The 9,805-nt window shown below is 34.3% G+C and overlaps 1 pseudogene; it reads left to right on the top strand.

The window, feature by feature from the left end:
• Window positions 1-2,178: 2,178 nt before the first annotated feature.
• On the top strand, window positions 2,179-2,489 carry LOC120236164 (annotated as a pseudogene).
• Window positions 2,490-9,805: the final 7,316 nt, after the last annotated feature.

Raw genomic sequence — 9,805 nt, 5'->3', positions numbered from 1 at the left:
TCCCCTACTCACACTCTGTCTCTCTCCCTCTAAAATAAAATAATAAACATTTAAAATGTTTCAATGTAAGATTACTGGTTCTTTCATTTGTCAAAACTGCTGGGGAGTTCCTTTAGTGAATTTTTATTTCAACTATTGTACTTTTCAGCTTCAGATTTTTAATGACTTTTCTATTCTTTATTTTATAGTCTCTTTATTGAGATACTGTTCTCATACTTTTCTTTATGTATAGACATGGTTTCCTTTATTTCTTTGAACAAATTTATAATAATTGATTTAGTCTTTGTCTATTAAATGAAATGTCCAGGCTTTCTCAGTGAAACTTTCTTTTGACTGCTGACTTTACTGTGTATGGACCATCTATATTTGTTTCTGTGCATGTTACATAATTTTTGTGGAAAGCTGGACCTTTATATAATATAATGTGGCAATTCTAGAAATCATAATCAACTTCCTTTACTCAGAATTTATTTTTGTGGTTGTTTGTTTACTGAATCTCCTGGACTACATATTTAAAGTCTGTATTCTATGTCAAGTATGGCCACTAAAGTCTCTGCTTGGTTAGGGTAGCTGTCAGTGAATGATTGGAGAGATTTCCTTAAATACTTTTAACTAAAACATTTTCTATCCTGACAAGGTGTTCTGTGTGCATGTTGAAGTCTGGTGTCAACATTCTGGCAAGCAACTCACAATTCTGCCTTAAGCCTTCACTGCTTACTGTATAGAGACTCTATAGGACCTCCATAGAAGAGAGAATGGGACATCTCAGATCTTCCTGAACATGCATATACCTTGCACATGCACTTGGCCTCAATTTCCAGGAATATGTAGGATGTCTTCAAAGCCCACAATAGACATCTTATTTTTTTCTTTTTTGTTTTGCTTGTTTTTCTTTTTTTTTTCTTAAATAGTTTATTATCAAGTTGGTTTCCATATAACACCCAGTGCTCATCCCCACAAGTGCCCTCCTCCATGCCCATCACTCCCCTTCCCTTCTCCCCACCCCCATCACCCCTCAGTTTGTTCTCAACATTGAAGAGTCTCTCATGGTTTGCTTCCCTCTCTCTCCCCAACTATTTTTCCCCATCTTCTCCCCCATGGTTCTCTGTTAACTTCCTCCTAATCCACCTATATGTGCAAACATATGGTATTTGTCCTTCTCTGCCTGACTTATTTCGCTCAGCATAATACCCTCAAGTTCCATCGATGTTGCTACAAATGGCCAGATTTCATTCTTTCTCATTACCATGTAGTATTCCATTGTATAAATATACCACATCTTCTTGATCCATTTGTCTGTTGATGGACATTTAGGTTCTTTCCATGTTTTGGCTACACAATTGAAATCTTATTTGCCAACTTTTACTTTTAAGTTTTTAGTCAGAATATTGTTTGCTCCAACTGCTATCATGGCCTCAGGAAGCAATTATACTAAACAATTGTCACTGATTGTTTTTGATTCTTTTGCTACCCCAGGGAAATGCTGTTCCCAGTAAGCTCAGAGTCATGTCAAACAAAAACATTCCCTGAGAGTGGGGGTTTCTAAGTAATTGCCAGATAAATCTAATAATGGCAGGTCTCTAGGAATGGGGTTTTAAGGTGCTCCAAACCTCTTTTTCCCCCTCTAGTATTATTCAGTAGCTGTGTTAATGCACTATAATTACTAGACTGCCTGATTTCAAGGATACCACAGAGCTGAGGAGAAGTAAATGATTATAAGGCAAGCAAAACCTATTATTTCCAAGATTTAACCATTTTTCTCGAATAAATGCTTCTTGAATGGTTGAAAATATTTGGTTAATTTCCAGAGTTTTAGAAGAGATGGTTTTAATAATTTTTACTACGGTTTTTATTGTTCTTGTGGGGGAGCTGATTTTCAGAGGTCCTTACTCCATTATTCCTAAGGTACTAGCTCTATTCTGTACAATTTAATTTTGGGGGGGCGGGGGCACCTGAGTGGCTCAGTACGTTAAGCATCCGACTTCGTCTCAGGTCATGATCTCACAGTTCGTGAGTTCAAGCCCCGCTTTGGGCTCTGTGCTGACAGCTCAGAGCCTGGAGCCTGCTTCGGATTCCGTGCCTCCCTCTCTCTATGACCCTCCCCTGCTCACACTGTCTCTCTCTCTCTATCAGAAATAAATAAAACATTAAAAATTTTTAACTTTTCATCCTGAAACCATGGACCAGTTTATCCATAACCTTGTGGAGAAGGCCCTGATGCTGGTGAATACTTCTGTAACTTACTTGAAGTCTTAACTGGCCACATTTTGGCACTATGCCAAGATTGAGTTTGTTCCCCTAACCCCTGCTGACATCCTTGCAGCTATTCAGAGCTTGAAAAAATAATCAAGAGTGCTCAAATCGGTAGGATGAAACAGCTCACAGTTCAGGAAGCTCTGCTGAATGGTTTGGTGGCCACTGAAGTGTGGATGTGGTTTTATGTTGGCGAGATCATGGTTATGTGTGGCATCATTGGCTATAACGTTTGAGGACCAATCTTGAATGTCTGTTTATGGTTTATTATTTGAGTGTTCTTGGACCATGTGTGATCAGACTGGTATTTGAATAAAATAAGATAATATATCAAAAAAGATTTTTATATATTCATATTATATTTATCTTTGATATTTTATAATTTTGTTAAAATTTAAAATAGGATAGGTTACTCACTTATAAATTATGAAATATAGTGAAGAAAAGAACCATTTGCTTTTTGTTTTATCCTGTACCCAGAAATCTTCCTAAATTACATAATCCATTTTGATAATTTTTTTAAAGTAGAATTTCTTTTTTTAAAAATATTTTTAATGTTTATTTTTGAGAGAGAGAGAGAAAGAGAGAGAGAGAGAAAGTGTGAGTAGGGAAGGGACAGAGAGAGAGGGAGACACAGAATCTGAAACAGGCTCCAGGCTCTGAGCTGGCTGTCAGCACAGAGCCCGACGTGGGGCTCGAACTCACAAACTGAGATTATGACCTGAGCCGAAGTCAGATGCTCAACTGACTGAACCACCACGCTTCCTTAGAGTGGAATTTCTTAGTTTTTCTAGATCAACAATTAAATCAACCACAAACAAAGTTTCTTGGTTTCTAATATTTACACTAATTATTTTAGTCTCTTATTATATTGAATAAAACTTATAAAACATGTCTTATTGGTATGGTTGCCAATCTCACTGATATATTTCTAATTTATTTAAATTGACTTCAGTTATCTACAAATAGAATATTTGATGTTGGCTTTTCATGAATAGTATTTTTCATGATTACGATTCCTATTTTATTAAGAGTCATCTAAGAATTCATTGTAGAATGCTATTAGATATCTTTTCAGTATTTAAAGATATAACCATATGGTTTTCTTCACTTAATTTGTTAATATAGTGTCCTTTATTAATCTTTTTATTAATGGTTAAAATGATGAAGCATTCTTACAATTTTACAATTAACTTTACTTGATTATTTTGTGTTATTTTATTTCCTGATGATTTTGATTGCTAAGATATCATTTAAAAGTTTTGCATGACATTAATATATCATTTTGTATCTAAATGAAAGAATAACTAAAAGCCCAATTCAATGATAATTTCCTTATCTCTAACATTGAGGTGAGGCCTTTAGATTGCTTTTATTACCTACAAAATCCCACTCAACTGGTTGATTTAATACGTTTTGTACTTTTAGTTCCCAGCTGCTGTTACCTATTGCACTAGTACATATATTTTGTTTCAACAATTCTTATAAGAACAATAATAAAAGCCATAATAATTACGAGGAGTAATTAGAAAAAGGAAGTAATTAGGAAAAGGAAAAGGAAGAGCAGATACAATATGTGATGGGTTAGTTAAGACCTACAAACAAGGGGTGATTGTTTTGTCATTACTGAAGAATATTCCAGAATAAGTAACTGTGAATCATATTAGTAAGAGAGAGAGAGAGATACAGGGGGACAGAGGAGAAATATAAAGCTCATTAAAGAGCATAATAGGCAAAGGCAAAAGATGAGATTCTTTTTTCCTCAGAGACTAATACCATGCCTGTAACTACATTCCATCATTGGACTATTGTCTATTTTGATTAGTTCTGTGGTTAATATCAGTCATTACAGAGACAACTATGTATTTTCTGGTAGGTATGGTTAAGATGAACTATGTGATGTGAATATATTTTTAAGTGTCATCCATCTTACATTATTAGAGTGGAATTAACTTAAATAAAGTGAATTAATTCCTAAAATAAGTCTTGGGTTAATCATCTCTGATTCCATCCTGGCACTTTGAGAGGTTTTAGTTGTCGTTGTTGCTGCTGCTGTTTTCCTTTTTGTTTTGAAAAAATTTTAGACTTACAGGTAACGGATAAAATCATACAGAAGTCCTATATTTCCTCTATCTAACTTCTCCTAAGATGAAGAACTTACATAAAAATAGTAAAATGATCAAACCCAGGAAATTAGCATCGGAACAATATGATTAATAAACTGTAGAACTTTCTTCAATTTTGTTTACGTTTTAAGTAGACTTCCAAGTTTTTTAAATTAAGTTTTTATTTTGACTCCACTACAGTTAACATACAGTACTATGTTAGTATCTGGTGTACAATACAGTGATTCATTGATTCCATATATCACTCAGTGCTCATCATGACAAGTGCACTCCTTAATCCCCATCACCTATTTCAACCATTCCCCCACCTCACCTCTGGTAACCATCAGTTTGTTCTCTATACTCAGCTTTCAAGTTTTAACTTTTTGTCTTCTAGAATTTCATCTGGAGCTTCATCTCCAACATGTCACTATTTCTCTTTTGTATCTTTCATTACCTTGATAATTTTGAAGAGCAGGGGTCAGTTATTTTAACATAGATGTATTTGTTTACTTTTGTAAGTTATAAAACAAAATGATGGAAACCAGAAGTCTTTCCTATGGTACGAAGAAATACCTTCTAGGTCTATAGAGAGCTACAAATTTAAATGACTGAGATCATTAAGTCTGCAGCCTACATCTGGAGGTTCTTCTTTTATAATGGAGAAAAGTGGAAAGGGATTGGAAATCCAATGTACTTCCTAATATTTGCTCTGGTGCATTCTCCAGAATATTCAGAAGCCTATTTTCTGTATCTGAATTGAACAACTCAGTTCTGATCTGAATGGGAAATGGATAATTTTCTCTCAAATTGAAATATAGTAATTAAACTGATCAGAGAATAATTCATTCATTTGAAAAAAATGTGAAAATGAATATGAAGATTACCATGTTTGCATATTCAGAGATGGAGCCATCTTGTTAGGTTCATTATTCCCAAATAAATGGTAAAGTTATTAAAACCACTATGCTTTTTAAAAAACTGACATTTTAAAAACATAAAATAACAAGGAAGTACAGAAAGATTTCATGAAAGTACTGTAATCATATTACTGTTGAGGTGGAAGTAATTGGCTAGTAGAAAAAATAAGTAAAAGTCATAGAGCTTAGAAACAAAACTATGGTTAGAGAAAGTCTATTTCATAGAAAACAAACTATTGAAAAAGTTTCTCCAGGCAACTTTCTCCCTTGATTTATTACAGTAAACTGCTTTTCCTTTGTTCAATGTCTATTAAGCAAACTAATGTCACATGATTTTTTCTACCTTGATATAAAGTAGTTAACTGAGGGAGTCTAGATTTTTTTACAAATTTTATTGAGATATAATTCACATCATATAAAATGTGCCCTTTTAAAGAGTTTCATTCAATGTTTTTAAGTATATTAAGAAGGTTTTGCAACATCACAACTATATAACTGCAGAATGTATTTCCATTTCCTCAAAAATAAATCCCTTACCTAATTGGCCATCACTCTCAGTTGCCACCTCATCCATCCTCTTGCAACCACTAATCTAATTTCTGCCTCTATGGATTTGCTTATTCCAGATATTTCATATAAGTGGATCATACAATATGGGCTCAATTGTATCTGGCTTATTTAACTGAGAATAATGTTTTCTAAATTCAACCACTTTGTAGCTTGTAACAGTACTTCATTCCTTTATATGGCTAGAATATTTATATATACAATACAGTTCTTGCTTTCAAGAAGCTAAGTTTGAAGAAATGACATAAGTATTTATCCATGTCAAATGTGGATAACCAAGCTCTGATGATATACAGAAGAAAAACATAAGATCCCTACTCTCATGGAGGATCTAAATAAAAAGATAAACACATAAGATGTATGTTAAATGTTTAATATGCTGAACTAAAACAGGTACTATAAAATCACAGTAAAAGGGCATAGTAATGAAAGTTCTACAAAGTAAAACTCATGAGAAATTAATATATTACATATAAGTCCTAAATGAATGATAGTCACAGTAAGAGATATTCAGAAGGAAATAATATATAAAGGCATTATTTTATGATGATTAGCTTGGCAGCAGCCTGAAGACTACATTACAGAGGAGTCCAGGAGGAAAGTTAAGATTATTTATCAGGCATAAGATCATGAGGGTTTGGTCTTCTTGTGTCATGAATAAAAAGAGATGTGAAGGGGCAGATAAGAAAAATATTTCAAAAGAAATGTCTACTGTGGCATCAGAGATGATTCTCTAATTTCAAGACTGAGAGACAGAGAATAATTCCCTTGTTCATCTTATATTCCTTTCAATTAAGCAGCACTAAATAAATATATGTTAAAGGGTTAATATTTGGGATGTGTGTATGTATGCTTTCCAATATTTGTTTGCAAGAAAGGTTTATATTGCTTTCATGAGAAGAAAATATTTTATTAACAAATATTGGATGAAATTTTGATTTTTTTGCTCAAGATGTTAGACAAATCACAAATTATATTTTATATACTTTAGTTTTATTGTGTTTCATCTAAATATGTCAAATACATTCGTTACTCTAAAGTAAATTTGAAATGTCAAATAGTTGAAGTAAAACAGAAACTATAATTATTTTATTTTTCATCAAATTTCTTCATTATGCCTTCCTTCATATGTTGACACCATATTCAAATTGGCTCTCTTCTTTAATTGCCTCTCTAAATTTAATTTGTTTAATAAAATTTATCAGTCACCTACCATATAGTCCTGAGACAGGGAAGAAAAGCAGTCTCTCTTCTTCAAGCTTACAATAAAAAAGGAGAGTCAGTAAAAAAAAAAAAAAAAAGCTAAGAGTGATACACTAAGAGTTATAATGGAAGTTTTGCAATGCATACTGGAATCAAAAAGAAAAAAAAGAACAAAGAAGTGATTAACTCTGGTAGAATGGTAGAAAGAGGGGGTGAAGAAGTCTTCATAGAGGAAGTGATACATAATCCAAGTCTTAAAATATGAAGAGGATTTTAACAACAGAGAAATGGGGAAAGAGCTTTAAATTAGAAAGAACTGATATAGATGTGCAAAATATGGAAAAGTTTTGCAAATATGGAAAATGGAGAAAAGTTCTAAACTGGCTATAAGGGTCTTACTTGACCAACTTGATCTATTATGAAGACATAAACATATAGGAGAAGGAAAACGAATTTGACAGATGATAGTTTTAGATTCAGTCAGGTTATATTTGAGTTGCCCGTGGAACACCTGCTTGGAAATATCTAGTAATTGGTCTGAAACACATGCACATGTACGCAGACACACAGATAGACAGACAGACACACACACACACACACACACACATACATACACAGACTTTTCCCAAATACCTTACATTATTGTCCTTTTATCATATCTGTCTATCATTTATCAATTCAATTATCTTTTTTCCTTCTCATTCTGGTTTGTTGATCACTCGATTGCTGTTGTAGAATATCACATAACTATGCAAGAATGTGCATAATATGTGCCATGTAAATTTATGGTTTTCAATCTCAGCCATTTCTTCAGGGCCTACAAGGAATTAATTCCCCTAAGTATCTCTAGTCAGTTCTTTCTTGTCCAGCATAGCAGTGATTTAAGCCTTCTCCAGGTTCTTCAAACTTCTCTTCTCCTTCCTTCATCTAATAAACAAATGACCTTACCTCCTTTCTGCCAACAAATATACAGATCTTTCTGCATTGAACATATATATTTTCTTCTGTTAGATTGGAAGAGATATCCTTCTTCTTGTGTAAGGCTAGTATCTTTTTCAACTACAAGTTGGATATCATACCCTTCAGCTCCTCAAATGACTTTTCCTTGGATGAGCCCCTCCTTCTCATTATTTTTAATACATTTATTTGTAAAGCACTTTTCTCTGGTGAATTTTAATATGATCAAAATTGGTCTCATTCTACAAAAATAACCTTGGGGCACCTGGGTGGCTCAGTCGGCCAAGCAGCTGACTCCTGATTTAGGCTCAAGTGATGATCTCACAGTTCGTGAGTTTGAGCCATGCATTTGGCTCTGCACTGACAGCTTGGAGCCTACTTGGGATTCTGTTTCCCTCTCTCTGCCCCTCCTCCACTTGCTCTCTATCTCTATCTCAAAATAAATAGATGCTAGAAAAATTTTTAAAAATAACCTCAACTTTTCCAATTGTTAATCTTTCTCCTTTATGTAGCTAAACTTCAGAAAGGGATTTTTTGTACTTGCTATATCCACGTTTTTCCAGCCATTCCAATATTCCTGTTTCTCCAAGGGTACCACTTAATTTTTTTTAATGTTTATTTATTCTTGAGAGAGACAAATACAGAGGACAAGCGGAGGAGGGCCAGAGAAAGGGAGACACAGAATCTGAAGCAGGATCCAGCCTCCAAGCTGTCAGCCCAGAACCCAATGTGGTGCTCGAACTCAGAAACCACAAGACCAACCAGAGTTGGTTGCCTAACCGACTGAGCAACCCAGGCGCCCCTCCCCAAGGATATCATTGAAATTACTCTAGTAAATACCCTCCAACTTCCTTCTTATTACATATAATAAGCATTTTCTAATTGTTTCCCAATCTCTTAACATTTGAGTATTGTTCCATTCCTGTTTTTTATTGCTTTCTTAACATACTTTACTGGTCTTCATCTTGTTTTTCTGGGTGTTTATATTCACCATTCTTCTCAAGTTTCTTTGCAGGCTCATTTTTTCCTATATAGTCTCCTTTGTAGTTCTATACCTTATCTCACTTTGGGAAATCTTATCCACTTTCATAGTTTCAATTATCTAAATCTAGGGGTGCTTGGGTGGTTCAGTCAGTTGAGCATCCAACTCTTGATTTCAGCTCTGGTCGTGATTCCAGGGTTGTGGAATCCAGCCCCACACCGGGCCCTGTGTTGAACATGGAGCCTGCTTAAGATTCTCTCTCTCTCTATCTCTCTCCCTCTCTCTCTGTTTCTGTCTCTGTCTGTCTCTCTCTCCTCGCCTCCCTCTCCTTCTGCCCCTCTTCCTCACTCACACACTCTATCTATAAAATAAAAAATTTAAAAATTAAAAAAATATATCGAATTCTTTTTTTCTAGCCCAGAACTGTTTCTCCTCAGTTTCAAATCTATGTATTCACCTACTTAATACCTTCATCACCTGGATGTTGCTCAGCCACCTAAACCTTAAAAGTTACCTGTGATGTGGACAGGCCCATTTTGATGTAATCATACAGGGGTAGTATGGCAAGCATATTTGAAAAATATTTTTACAATTATTTTATATTTTAAATACATACTAAACATAGTTTATGCAAAATTCCTAAAACATAGAAAATATATAGTGAAAAGTGAGTCTCTTTCACTGCCCTTTCCCCAGCTACTTAGTTTTCCACCCCAGGGACCACCACTTTCCTAGTTTCTTAGAAATCTTTACAGAGAGGGATATTCTATGTATGTTCCAATTGAAGAATTTATTATGTTACCCCCAATAATTAAATA

The sequence above is a fragment of the Hyaena hyaena genome, unplaced genomic scaffold, assembly GCF_003009895.1.
Source record: "Hyaena hyaena isolate Hyena2069 unplaced genomic scaffold, ASM300989v1 scaffold_147, whole genome shotgun sequence".
Classification (NCBI taxonomy): domain Eukaryota; kingdom Metazoa; phylum Chordata; class Mammalia; order Carnivora; family Hyaenidae; genus Hyaena; species Hyaena hyaena.
This window is presented reverse-complemented; position numbering and strand designations above follow the sequence as displayed.